The sequence below is a fragment of the Camellia sinensis genome, chromosome 5 (genome assembly GCF_055761805.1).
Source record: "Camellia sinensis isolate YWXY chromosome 5, ASM5576180v1, whole genome shotgun sequence".
NCBI classification, from domain to species: domain Eukaryota; kingdom Viridiplantae; phylum Streptophyta; class Magnoliopsida; order Ericales; family Theaceae; genus Camellia; species Camellia sinensis.
The window spans coordinates 123,508,315-123,523,483 of NC_138965.1; the positions used below are offsets into that span (position 1 = coordinate 123,508,315).

Sequence of the window (15,169 nt, forward strand, 5' to 3'; positions counted from 1 at the left end):
TTAGAAAGCCATGAGTTTGATTTTCCCTCCCCTGCAATATACCAAAAAATGATGATAGCCCCCCCCCCCCCCCCCCCCCCCCCCCAATGAACTCTTCTTCCTGAATGTTCCACTTGATTAGGGTCGCTTTTCCTTGTTGCCTCTGTGTGTCGTCAGATCTGTCCATTATTTCCTATTTCCTATCCTACTCTCCAAAGGATACTTTCAGGAGCTTTGTTACGTGTTGATCGCCTCCCCTATTATTATTTTTTTACTCGGTCTAAAAAAAAAGTGCCGGCATATTGACACTAAAAATTTTGTTCATTGCTAGTAAAAATTATGCTAACTCCCAATCGACAGAAGCTAAGCACTAACTAAACAACCAATCAAATAGAAAGATCAAGCGATTGTGTTTTTTGATTCAAATGTCTTGAAAGTATAAAGATTTTTTTGAAACAAAAGTTATAATTAACAAGATCAAACAAAGGAAGCAAAGTAAATCAAAGATGATTTCAAGATGAAACCACCAACATTTTATAAAAGTTACAAATTACACAGAAAACTACTCTTTAAGTTAAAGAGAAACTATTCCTAAGATAGAAGACTAAATTGTTGTATTGTCGATCCTCACTCCTTGCAAACTTCTAGCCTTTTGTATCTTTTACCTATTTTCTTGGCCTATGATCGCATGACTCCTTCAAACTTGCAATTGCAATTTTTTAATTGCCACGCCTTCAAACCTTCAAACTTTGCCACATCCTCAACTTTTCCTATCGAACCAACTCTTCCCCATGCTACCATGTGTCCCTCATTACTTTGAACAGCACATCGACAGAGAATGAACTTCAACCTGCAAGCACCATATCCTGCAACTAGCCTACTAAGCCACAAACTAGCTGGTAATTGCTCCAAGGTTGCTTCTACCACTTTATGCACACAATCAACTTTTTCATGCCATTTGTCCCTTTGAATAATGGAAGACTTGCACTTTGACTTTTCCATATGTCACCATTTGATCGATCCACCTGTCGACAAAAACTTTACAAAAAAGGTGCAAACAAAAATCCATTGTTTAAGTTAAATAAATAATAATAATTCTAACTTAAAAAAATCCATTCATTGGACCCAAATAAATGACATTTAATTCAAACAAATCCAAACACTGGGCCCAACATAAGCTATAAAAGCTCAAACCTTTCATCTTCATTCCATTTCAATTTCTTCCATCTCTCTTTGGAAACTCCCATGCTAGAACACCAAGCAACTCAGAACTCTGAACCATGGCTCTCAAGAAGTCAAAATCTAAGAATGAAGATGAAACTAGTGATGAACACCTTTGATTCCCCAAAACCATTAGAGAACTCACCAGTTCTCTGAAGTTGGACCTAATCTTGATTCCAAGTATCACCATCATAACCAATGCAACCCTAGGATCTACCGTTACGACCTATTTTCCATATGAGTTAGCTCCATATTAGCCACTTGCTAATGACGAAACCCTACTTCTCAACCAATGTAAATTGGGGCAACAACAAAAACCCTCTCTGATCATGGAGGCAACCAGATTCTACCTGGTAAAGCTGGGTCAAATAAATTGAAGCTTATGACTCAAATGTGTGGAAGCATTTAGGCATTAGTGAGGTTGGCCCTCAAATTTGATATGAACAAGTGGTTAATTGCTGTTGATGCTTGTTTTTTGTCACAATCTTGTAACTTAATGCTCCTAAGATTTGGCATGATATCTCCAACCATTCTAGATGTAGCCCATTTAACTAGACTCCCTATCATAGGTTTAGAAATCAGTACTTTACTAGAAACTCCACCAGTGACTTTCACTCTCAATACTGACATGAGTTACACTAACTTTATCAAAAAATACAAAGGCAAGAGAAACACCCTTGTCGATGACACCAATTCATTTTCTGTATCCCTGGCTTCAAAATTACCAAAGAATACCTCCCATTGGCTTTATGCCTTCAAGATGGTCAAGCCATGGCTCTTGCCCCCTACTTGCCACACTTTATAAGGGCATGTTTTCTTTTGTTGATAAAAAGATATCCTCAAACTATGGTGGATCCTTCTGGCTTTTCCAAGCTTGGGTATATGCCTACTTCCTTGAAGTACAACCTTTAAAGCCAAATAGCATGGTCCCAAATCATCATTCTTATGCAGAATATTTTCTAACTTTTGTTGGGAAACATAACCTTGGTTTTTCTCACTATCCCACAATATTCTTCAACCTTACATTTAGTAGAAACCCTCTATTTTTCAAGCCATTCCATGACTGTCGATTCTCTTCATCTAGACTAGAACACATCTCCCTGGAGTTGTAGTTTTGAAAATTATTGCCCCAACCAGTGGGCAAGACAATTTGGTTTCAAGCAGTGCACACCTTATCCCTATTTTCATCCCACCATCTATGAAGAAGTAGGGAAAAGGCTCAGTATCAAAGACTCTTCTCAAACAAAGCTGATCAGAACATAGAAAGAAACTCTTCTCAATAACTTCAACACTTACTTTTTCAAGCCTGTCTCTGACCTCACCAAAGGATTTGAACATTGGTGGACCTTCATGGCTACAGTGATCTTTTACAAACCCCTTGAGGTTTGTCTCAATGAAGTGTCTATCGATAACCAAGGCTATGAGCCACCAATCTCAAGCCTCAAAACTATAGGTAAATCCACTTCAGTTTGTAAATAATCAACTTATTTCCATTCTTTAAATTAATTCTCTCTTATTCACAGTTTTTCTGACTTTTGTAGTCAAATCCACTCCCATGGTGCCACCTCCTGCCATTAAAGTCCCAATTAGAGATAAAAGCAAAGGCAAAACACCAATGGATCCAAATGTCAACCCAAATTCCTCTCCACCTATGCTTAAACTCATTAGAGACACAATTACAGCTCTCCAAGCACAAGAACAAAGGAAGACAAAGGCAACTCAACCATCCTCAAGGGAAGTGAGGTCAAAGAAAAGGCAAGAGCCTCCAACTACAACTTTGCCTCAAGAAAACTTCAATCCCACATTCAGTAAGTAGGACATTCCACTTAATCAAGTGATTGGATAAACAATCCATAATCCTTTAAACCAAACATACCAGGTATAACTCCTCATCCTTATGCTCACACATCTTTTTTAAAATCATCAAATAGCTCATTTCAAATCTTGTCTCTTTTTCAGAGAAAAAAGAGAAGAGTTCTCATCTTAACTAATGTTGCATATAAAGGGAGCCCTAGTTCCTCTCCTAAGGAAGCTTCTCAGATTCTTTCAAAACACACAACACCCTCATTCCTTTGAGAATGAGCCAAGTAATCCAATTCTAAGCCAATCTACTCCCAACATCAGCCTTATGGATGTGACCCTTGGAGCCTTTCCAATGAAGGTTCTTTATCCAAGAGCAATTGAACCTATCAACTTCCCATCAGTTATCTCCCAAGGTCATCTATCTGTATCTAAGTTTACAAGCTCTCCAATTGAATAACCTTCCATTATACAAGAAGAAAGGATTGATATTGACTCATCTCAAAATGGTCAATCATCTCCCATTGGTGAGCTCTTTCATGAAAGGGAGGCTCCAAACAGTCCTCATTCATCATTTAATGACCAATCCACTAAGCCTCATCAACCTGATCTATTAGATACTCATGGTGAGCAAACTTTCAACTCTTATTGTTTTTACCTTTTAATCAGCCCTACTAACCCCCTATTTATCTTCACAGGGATAGAAAACCTTGCTGAAGACATACCAACTAATGATCCAAACCTCACAGAAGTTGGATCTGAAAGCAACCAAACTCCTGAAGTTAGACACATAAAGGAAATTCTACTAGTGAATGATAACATTGAGAATATTAGTGAGCCTTTTGCTCAGACTTCAAGGAACCTCCCAGTCAGTATTGAAAAATCCCATGACTTTCAAATTGAAAAGACTACAATTGGAAAAACATCAACTCCAATTATCACCACAATCACCTCAACACCCACTGATGTACATGTAATAACTTTTCATCATAATTCTTTTAGTTAAAACTTATCAATTCTCACTTACTTCTGACTGTTGACAAGTTTTGACTTCCACTGGAACAACTTTGAGCATATGGGATGAGATTGCAGCATTTTAGAAAAGCCTTGAGCACATATCTCAACTCCCATAAAGGTTTCGTCTCGGTATTTTAATTTTGAGGATCAACAAATCCTAACCTCCTTCCTAGGCTTTATCAACACCCGTTTTGAGGAAATAGTTTAAAAGCAACCCATGGAAACTTTGGATTGCCTGATTGCCATCCAAAACCTATCTCCTAACCTTTTCAGTCAGAATCAACTCACACATCTGGCTAAAATCATTACTGAATGGCCAATTCTTTTGGAAATTGCTCAGAGTTGTAGAGAGAAGATTCAAGCCAAGAAAGATTTTCTGAACATTGCTCAAACTATCTCCAACTCCTTAATGATCACCTGTTTAAACTCCTTTACTTTAGTTGATCAAGACAAGGCATTGGCACTTGAAGAAGCCAAACTTGAAGCAGAACTAGCCCTTATCAAGCATAAAAGGCTTGAGCTCCAAAAACAAAAGGAATAACTTGGTGAGATATTGAGTGGTCCATCATCTATTTAAGCTACCAAGGAAGAACTTGATCAACCCCAAGCCATAATTGCAACCACTCAATCACGATGGAGCACTCTTGCAATTATTTTCTTGAGAGACTAGACACATTTTGTTTTGTTTTGTAGATATTCTTTGAAAATTAAACATGCTTTGTCCTTTGTATTTATTTTGAAATTTCAATGAATTTCCATGCTTAGCCTACTAGTTTCTTTTAAGATTTTCCCACATAGTTGGATAATATCTCTTTAAGTACTTTCCATTAATGTTTCTTCTATGTGGTTGTCCTTCTAAGGATTCTAACTGGTATGCACCCCCTCTAAGGACCTTATAGATTTTAAAAAGGCCTTTCTCAATTTGGTGACCACTTGCTAAATTCAAGATCTTTTGTCCCTAATGGCAAGATAGTCTTCCAAACTAAATCACCTTCAACAAAGTCCTTCACCCTAGCTTTCTTGTTATGAATTTTTTTAATTTTCTTTTTTTGTGCTATCATACAATTGAAAGCATCAATTCTCTTTTCTTCTACATCCTGCAATTCTATGAACATGGCTTCATTATACTCATCTACAGGGATGTCGTAATGCCTAGCCACTTTGCTAGATCTAACTGTTACCTCTAAAGACAACACTGCAACATAACCATAAACTAACTCATAAGGGGAAGCTTGAGTGCTACCCCTCTTAGAATTTCTATATGCCCATAACATCTTAGATGGCAACTCATGCCAGTCCCTTGGGTTGTCCTCTATTACCCTACTCAAGGTTGCCTTAATAGTCTTATTTGATGACTCTGCTTGCCCATTTGCTTGGGCATAATATGTGGATGAATTGAGCACTTGAATGCTATATATTCTAGCAAACTCTTTAACTTCATCACCATTAAAAACTGTCCCCTGGTTGACAGTGATTGTTTGTGGCAACCCAAACTTGTGAGCCATATGTTTCTTGATGAAATCAATAGCATGAGACTGATTCACTATTTTAAAAGGAACTACCTCAACCCATTTAGTAAAATAGTCGGTTGTCAATAAAATAAATGAGTGTTGTTTTGATGAAGGTGAGAAGATTTGGCTAATCAAATCCATTGACCATCATCTAAATGGCCAGTGCTTAACAATTGAATGCAAATCCACAGCAGACACCTTTTGTATATTGCCATGTTTTTGACATTGTTGACATCCCTTTGCATAACTCGGGCAATCTTTTCTCATTGAAGGCAAAAAATAACCATGCCTTTTAATAAGTCACCTCATCTTCTCACTAGCCTGGTGAGCACCACAAATGCTCTCATGCACTTCTGCCATAACTTGCATTTGTTCCAACTCTCCAATACATAACAGAACCAAACTATCTTGGGTTCTTTTAAAAAAATCATCTCCCAAAATGACATAGTTCAAGGCTTGATATCTTGTTTTTTTGTCCACTCTTGTTTTTAGATTGCTTAAATATTTAATCAAAGATGATCTCCAATCATCCTCTGCCACATCTAAAACCAAGATTGACAAACTTGTTTGTTGTCGACACTTGGCACATGGCATTACTCTTTTTTGAATTCTTATAATCCTTTCTTAATAATCATTTGAAAATTTTAAACTAGATACTGCTTGAGCCATCTTATTAGCCTCTTTATTTTCAAGCCGAAACATATGTTCAAACTCTACTGATTTAAAACCTTTGACCAATTCTAAAACTTGATCTAGGTATTCCCCAAGTATTACACTATTAAACTTTTACTAACCAATGACTTGTCTTATCACCAATTGTGAATCTCCATACACCTTTAAATGTGGGATTTTGAGGCTTCTTGCCAACTCAAAGCCAATAATCAAGGCTTCATATTCAGCCTGATTATTTGATTGAACTTGAAGCTCATTTAATTGGTAAGAATACTGAAATATTTGTCCTTGTAGTGACGCCAACACTACTCCAGCACCTACACCATCTTCATTCTTTGAACCATCAAACATCACCTTCCATGGCTTCAATTCCATTGAAAAAACTTCATATAAGTATCATGACCCGAACCTGCCCCTAAAGGTTTGGATCATAACCGGCTAGTAATCATGAGATTACCTATGGTCTTAGATATTATTCAAATATATTTATTTATATGAGGCCATAAGAGGAAGTAGAATAATAAATTTTGTCTAATGAGCTGTGCACATATGGCATAAACAAAAACATCTTATAAGTTAATAACTCATATCCATACAAATATAAATAGATAACACATGTTCAAGACCATTCATAAGTTTATTATCATACAAAAACCCAAAACCTAAGTACAACCATGGTTAAACATGACCAACAAAAGAACAAAAGATTAAAGAAAACAAAAGCCTCACTCATGTGGAGCTCTTTGACAAACTTCACAAAGGTTGGGTAAACACCGGACTTCACAAAACACGCTGGTCTTTCACACGTTCACTGAGGCTGGACATCTTACTACACACCTACATATATATATATATATATATATATAATAGCGTGAACTAAAGCCCAGTGAATAACATCAGAGTAAAGAGTTTATATGAATGAGTTATATTATATAAACATAAACATTTTCATATCATATACAATTCATAACGGAATGACTTTTGGTCCAATAGATAGTGAAACGACCTATGGTCCAATGTATAACAGACGTGCAAAACTGAATTGATCATAACTTAATGGAAGGACCTTGAACCCAATCATTTATAGCTGTATAATGACGATTTGGTCAACTCATATAAGACATTTAGAATAGCCTTGGGTCTATTTGATCAATTATATAGAATGATTGTAGGTCCATCATATGCTTTCATTCTTGTCAATCACATTTACAGATCTTTTACGAATCAGATAGATCAAAGGCTTATTCATAGCACAAAATCATAGGTTTGGAAAAACTTACTACATTGATAACACTTATAAAATAATGTACATGAAAATATCTATACTAAGATATACTCACAGTGATTCGATTGTTGATACAGCCTCGTGGATGAACCTACACAATTCATAAACATATACGCACATTGTGGCTTGTTACTTAATCAAGTTATTCTTATTTAATCTAATTGTCATATGCCAAGTTCTTACTCATTAATTCATTTGGGAAGCTCAATTCATGCCTAAGAATGCTTAGAAAGGAAAGAGAATGCAAATATGAACAAAACATGGCTTTTCAAAATATGCTAAAACATGATACTTCGCTCGAGCGTAACATTTGTCGCTTGAGTGGACCGCATGGTCTACAAAAGTATTGGTTGGTTTGAATCTAGGCTTGATGGTCGCTCAAGCCAATGGTGCAATTCAAACTGAGTTCGCTCGAGTGGTCATTTGGTCACTTGAGTCAAATGCAATGTCTCTGCAAAAATGTTGGATGCATGAGATGTGCGCTCGAGGGACAGCTTGTTTACTCGAGCGGTGACGTCGAATTCTAGAATTTCTAGAACAGAGTTTGAGTTTCAAAACATGTATTTTCAAATCATAAACTTACATGGCTTGCTCACAACCTTAAAAACACTTTCAAAAACATAACCATGTACTCAATTTCAAACACTTAGCTAAAAACTTCAAGAATTCTTCAAAATGAAACTCAAATCTTCATGCATATTGACTTCATTTTCAAATTCTTCTTCCACAACTCTCAAAACATGAAATTAAACTTCAAAACTCTATGAATCATGGATGCATGTATGATACAACTTCCCATTCAATCTTAGACAACAAAATCATGCTAAAAAATAGTAGAATTTCTCAAAATTATGCATGCATGTATGAATTGATTTCAATTCACCACCCTTAGTTCAATTCTCACATTTAATCACATAATCTCTTGAATTCATAATTTAGATGGCTTAGATTCATGAATTGAAGGTTAAACACATACCTAAAGTCTTCAATAACACTAATTCTAGCAAGAACTTGAGCTATCTTCCTCAATTCTTCAATCTTTAAGCAAAAATTCTCCAAGTCTAGCTCTTCTCTCTCCAAAATTGAGCTCCCTCTCTCTAAACATAATCTCAGCAGATTTTGGTCTAAAATATTAACATTTCTCAACATATATATATATATATATACTTGTCTTAACTTAGACTAATTAAAAGTAAACTTAAGGTTAACCAATCTCACTTAATTCTAATTGGTTTAATCTAATTAATTTAATTTGAATCTAATTTTAATCAAACTTCCTAATAGGCTCTAAAAATTATGCCATTCTTATTAAACTAATCAATTTTGGTTTCTGAAGTCGATAAGGCTTTCAATTTTAGATTTTTAAACAGAAATCCTAATTGATATTCTTACAACGAACAGATAGGCATTCAAATACACATTACACACATAGATCACATTCGAAATTAAACAAATATAAGTTTAATACACGATGGGGTCGTTACAATAAGTCTGGCTCGACAGGGCTACAAGGATGTTCATCCAGAAAGTTTGCCAATGCTTGGCCTTTCACAGCTTTCTGAGGGACATACTTGAAACAATACTCAATCAATGCAAGTATCCATTTCCTTTGTCTTCCTCTCAATACAGGCCTTAATAACATATACTTTATAACATCTGTTTGAGTAATTACATTAACCTTTAATGGCAACATGCAATCCTTAACTTAATAGTTGCAAAGTATAGGGCCAAGCATAACTTCTCAACAGAGCTATACCTAATTTCTGCTTCATTTAGCTTCCTACTTAGGTAACACACAGCTTGCTTACATTCTTGTCCATTATCTCGTGCCAACAAACAACCAATTGATTGTTCCTGCTGAAATATACAATTTTAGGGGCTTTCATTTGGTGGGTGGCATCAAGACTGGGGGTTTAGACAAGTATTCTTTAATTGAGTCAAATGCTCTTTGATGCTCACTCTCCGACTTAAAATCCTTGTTAGACATTAACCTCAACAAAAGTGAAAATACCAAAGTTTTCCTTGCCAAATTGGCAATAAACCTCCTCAAGAAATTTATTTGTCCAAGAAAACTTTGCAACTCTTTCTTATTAGATGGGGGTTGTGCTGCTTTAATAGTCTTGTTTAAGTTTACCTCTATCCCCTTTTGATGAACTAAGAAGCCTAAGAAATTACCAGCGAACACCCCCAAAGCAAATTTTAAGGGATTCATCTTTAACTAATTAGTCCTCATTCTTTGGAAGACATGTCGAAGGTGATCCAAATGCTCATCAAACTCATCTAACTTGATGCCAACATCATCAATATACACCTCTAAAGACTTCCCAATTAAATCATGAAAGACAAAATTCACGGCCCTTTGATAAGTGGCTCCTGCATTTTTAAGCTCAAAAGGCATTATTACCCACTTAAAAGTTTCTAAAGCCCGTAGACATCTAAATGCAGTCTTATGAACATTATCTGCGTTAAGAAAAATTTGATTGTAGCCAGCATGCCCATCCATGAATGACAAAATCTAATGCTTTGCAGTAAATCAACTAGCAAATCTACAACTGACAGAGAAAAATTAATGCACACTCTTATTTTGCCATTCTTTTTAAGAACCGGGACTATATTGAACAACCACTCACATACCTAGCTCTCCTAATAAACCCAATTTTTAAGAGTTTTTCAATCTCCTCCTTTATCCTAAGTGTGACTTCATTTGTCATTCTCCTAGGAGGTTGCTTATGTGGTACATAATTTAGCTAGATTAGAAGTTTATGTTCAACCAAGGACCTGTCTAAGCCAGGGATTTCATCATAACTCCAAGCAAAATAATCAGAGTAATCTGAAATCAAGTCAACTAGCTTGATTTTACATTCATTAGATAAGGAAGCATTTACATAAATAGGCATCTTACATGCCTCATTACCTAAGTTAAACTCCTCTAGGGGATCCTATACATCAACTTTGAGATCATCAAGCTTTGCAGGAGCAACTTTTAAATTTTCAAATTGCACCTCTTTATTGTCTAGATGGCTATCATCTACCAAACACTCTGCCCAAAAATACTGGGGCAACATACTACCTAACTTCCTTTCTAAAAAGAAATAAAAAAAGTCTATGAAAGGTACTTTTAATTACAACTGACTCAAACTCACTTTCACTCATCTTCATTTGTAATGTCTTTAATTAGAACTTCCTCCATGGGCCTAGCTTTCAGAATACTTCATCTATCAAGACCCTTCTTCAATGAACTTTTGAAACTATCCATAAGTCAAACCAGTCCCTTTGACTTTAATTCTTCATTTTCTAAAACAACTGGGCTAAACTCTTCAACATACAACATTGCCTCTACATTATGGATGTCAGCCTTAAAAGGATTAACTTTTTCCCAAAAAACTTCCATGTCTTTCTCTTCTTGGTCTTCTACTGTTAGAAAAATAAAATCCTGATTTAAGGATAAAGGCACACAACTATTAGAATGAATCCAATCCCTACAAAGTAGCAAATTAAAATTTGAAGTGGAGTCAATCACAAAGAATGTTGCTCCCATTACTTTACCTCATAGTTGAAATTACAGAGCAATGGCCCCTTTTGTATAAGAAGAACCACTTGAAAAGTCACTCATGGAAATATCAATAAGAATCAAATCATCTACTGACTTACCAATCACATTCAAAGTCTTTATTGGCAAAAGATTCACAATTGCCCCATTATCAATCAAGACCTTTGTTAATGGACACCCATTTCAATAAGCACTAATATATAAGGGCCTTAGATGCTCTACCACCTCAGGCTTGGGTGACTAAAGCTCCACTTTTTCATTATTGTAAGTTTGCACTACCTAAATAGACTTGCCAGCTTCCTATCTTGGCTTACTTACTTCTGTCATCAAAACAACAGGCTCAAATAAGTACTCTACATCACTTTCAAGTTGTTCCAATTATCCAGGCTTTGCCTCAAATTTCTTTAGCAAAGCTAAGATCATATTACATCCAGCACTGGGAGGTAGAGAACCAAACCTAATTGCACCTAACTTCTACCCAAAAGTCAACAGAACTCTCTAACTTTGCATCCTCTTTGTTGTCGATAGGAGCTTCCTCCAACTTTTCTATCATTTTTTCATCATTGTCAACCATTTCTTCATCTCCACCACTCTCTTCATCTGAAAGAAGAGCTTTGGTAATTTCTTCTAGTTGCTTCCTAAAAAGGATCTGCTTATGTGTTTTAACCACGACCTTTTCTGTCTTGCTTGTTTCACTAACCTTTTCTTTCTCCATTACCCAAATCAGATTATTCAACTCATCCCTCTTTGGATTATCACCCTCAATTGTTGAGAACCTGGCATGATACTTCCTTTGTTCCCTTCTTAATTGTGTTCTAGTTTGGCCCATAGGTTTCCAACCTGACATAGGAAACTTAGGATGTAAAACACCCCATCAACCAGCATATGTAAGAACTGATGGCTTTACATTTCTTGGTTGAGCTGGTGGATAAGCATATTAGGACCTTACCCCTTGGCCATGAAATTAATTTGGCCTAAATTGGCTCACACCAACCACTGATCTTTGAGCTTAGCCAATATATGGCCTCTGAAACGGACTCAAAACCCCAAATGGCCTCTAACTCTGGCCTTGGCCACTGAATGGCCTTTGATTTTTCCATTACTTTATTCTAGCTTTTACTCCTTCTGCACCATGAAGACTAGGATAAACAGGCTCCCATTTTAATAAGAATGGGCCATCCTGATCTCCATATGACCTGTGAACCAGTCCAAAGATCCCAGGATCCTGTCCATCAAACAACAATCTATTTCTATTAAAGATTTGAAGGTCACCTCCTCCGAAAGTATTGAATCTCAAACCATAATCTTTCACACTCCTCTTTATTTTATTAGCAAGGATTGCTTGTAATTTCTCTTTTTCAATTCCACACCTTAAACACACAAATTTATTTTCAACCCTATCTACCACTTTCTTTCTTTTCTCCAATTTCTCATTGTGTATTTTCTCCAAGTTTGTGAGCAATACACTTGGATTTGGGGCCTTTCTCTTAATGCTAGCAATTACCATGTGAATAATAGGTGCCATTTTTGGGAAAAGGTTACTTCCACAACCATTACCCCTTATCTTTTTCTGCTTACTTCAACAATCCTTTCTAGATCAAGTCTTGTACACAATTATGAAAAGTCACATAATTATTAGTAGATTGTCTAAAAGTATTATGCCCTTTGCAATACTCCTTTCGTATTTTATCTTGCTCTTTTGGAATCACATGTCAAGGACATAAAGTTATAAACTTGCTAGCTAACAATTTATCAAAAAGAGCATCAACTTTAGGCAAATCAAATCGTGTTTGCATTTCTTTTAGCTAGCTGAGTTGCTGGTATATTTACTAGTTTGTCAACTTTCCTCAAAGTCCCACAAACCACATGTGTCTTGCCAACAACTTGTGCCACATCTATATCAATGTCTATCTTTAGGTTAACCTCTTGAAAATAAGTTCCATGTGAACTTGCATTCCTTTGCCTTTCCTCTCTAAGTATGGACTCATATCTGGTTGCCTTGATGACAACTCAAACGAGTCCTTAAATTCCATCCCCTCAAACTTTTTCCTCAACTCAAATTCTAACCCATTTTGGGTCATCCTCATAATCTTAGTTTCAGGCATATATACTCAACACCTATTTTTTGCTCTTTTAAATCTATCAATAGATTATTGTGCACTCTTAGAGAATTTCTATTTTAACTCAGACAAATCAACAAGAGTTACTTCTAGTTCAGTTCTATAAAATTGAGCATGAAATTGATTTTCCATTTCCATCCAAGTGTGAACTGAATTAACAGGAATATTTATAAACTAAGTAAAAGCAGTTTTTGATAAAGAATGTGGAATTAATCTTAATTTCAGTACATCATTATTTTCAACTTCACCACATTGCAAAGTGAACCATCCTATGTGTTCAATTGTTGATTGATTTTCCATACCATTAAACAAAGAAACCTTCAGAACTCTATAGTTCCTAGGGAAGGGTTCTTCATTAACCCATTATGGATAAGGCTTCCTAAATCTTGGCCTTTCAGGCCTTCTCAAACCTGGGCCATAAAGATCTTGAACTATTTGTATAATTTGACCCCTTTAAAAGTTGTCAACATGATTAAAAGCATTTTGCCTCCCTAGGCCATAATTGTTCATGTTATATCCATACTGATCATGTCCGTCGAAGTTTAGATCCCTCATGGGGCGTCCTGGCCCTCTTGGCCTTGGGCCATTTCCAAATGGTTCAAAATATACTTCAGGTATATTAACCTTCTAGTAAGCACCAACATTTTCATAATTATTAAACCTTTGGTTCCCAAAATCAATATTTTGAACTTCACCAAACTTGGCACTTTGGTTTTCAAAAACTTGATTATGATTTTCATAAATAGGATTGTTTCTAGGCCTTACATTTTGACAATTGTTAAACTTAGTATTAAACAAGTTCTTACTTTCTAACCCCCTTTGATCTCCATATAAAGAGTTAGCAAAGACATGAGGCCTAAATTGCCCCTTATGTCCAATCTTTGGCCAATTTTCTTGAATTTTAAGGTTTGAAGTTTGAAATACCTCTTGCATTCTCTCCTCAACAGTTGGATCCCTATAGAAGGACATAGGTTCTCCAAGAGATTGTTGTGGCATTCCAACTGGCGGTATGATGAACAACTCCAGCACTTGAAAGCATCTTATGTGCCTTCACTTCCACCTGGCTTGAATGTTCCATCAATTGACCATTCATCACACTCCTAACTTCACTAAAGAAAATCTGGTTCTCTTCAAGTGACTGATTTGCATAGCATCCTTCAATTGGGCAATCAAAACCTTGAATGCTTGATGTTTGACTAATTGGGTGGCCCTTTGGAACCATTGTTTGGCTTACATGCTGAGCATTACTATCGTCGACTAAGACCAAGTCCTGGTCTACTTTTTCTTCGTTAAACTCGATAGGCCTCTTCTCCAGATGCTTGTCATTTTGTTTCTTCGCCTTAACCATTGTTCCAAATTAAGATGTTATCCCATCAGGCGTGCCAAAAATTGTTAGTAAAAATTATGCTAATTCCCAATCAACAGAAGCTAAGCAATAACTTAAACAAATAGTCAAACAGAAAGATCAAGCGACTGTGTTTTTTGATTCAAATGCCTTGAAAGTACAAGGACTTCTTTGGAACAAAAGTTATAATCAACAAAATCAAACAAAGTAAACAAAGCAAACCCGAGATGACTTTAATATGAAACCACCAACATTTACAAAGGTTACGAATTACACATAAAACTACTCCTAAGTTAAAAGAAACTACTCCTAAGATAAAAAGCTAAGTTGTTGTTGTGTTGTCGATCCTCACTCCTTGCAAACTTCTGGCCTTTTATATATTTCACCTCTTTTCTTGGCTCATGATCACATGACTCTTTTAAACATGTAATTGCAATTTCTTAACTACCATTGTGATTGCCTCCTCACCTTCAAACCTTCAAACTTTGCCAAATCCTCAACATTTCCTGTCGAACCAACTCTCCCCATGCTGCCACGTGCCCCTCATTACTTTGAACAGCACATCAACCACATCAATAGAGAATGAACTTCAACTTACAAGCATTATCTCCTGTAACTAGCCCACTAAGCCACAAACTAGCTGGTAACTGCTCCAAGGTTGCTTTTACC

General features: G+C 36.1%; 1 long non-coding RNA gene across 1 annotated transcript; it reads right to left on the bottom strand.

Annotated features, from left to right (window-relative positions):
* Positions 1–350: 350 nt before the first annotated feature.
* Positions 351–9,187, bottom strand: LOC145790842 (uncharacterized). The gene is made up of 2 exons (XR_014330104.1): positions 7,541–9,187; positions 351–1,017 (listed from the first exon to the last, which is right to left on the bottom strand). It is a non-coding gene; the product is annotated as an uncharacterized LOC145790842 (long non-coding RNA).
* Positions 9,188–15,169: the final 5,982 nt, after the last annotated feature.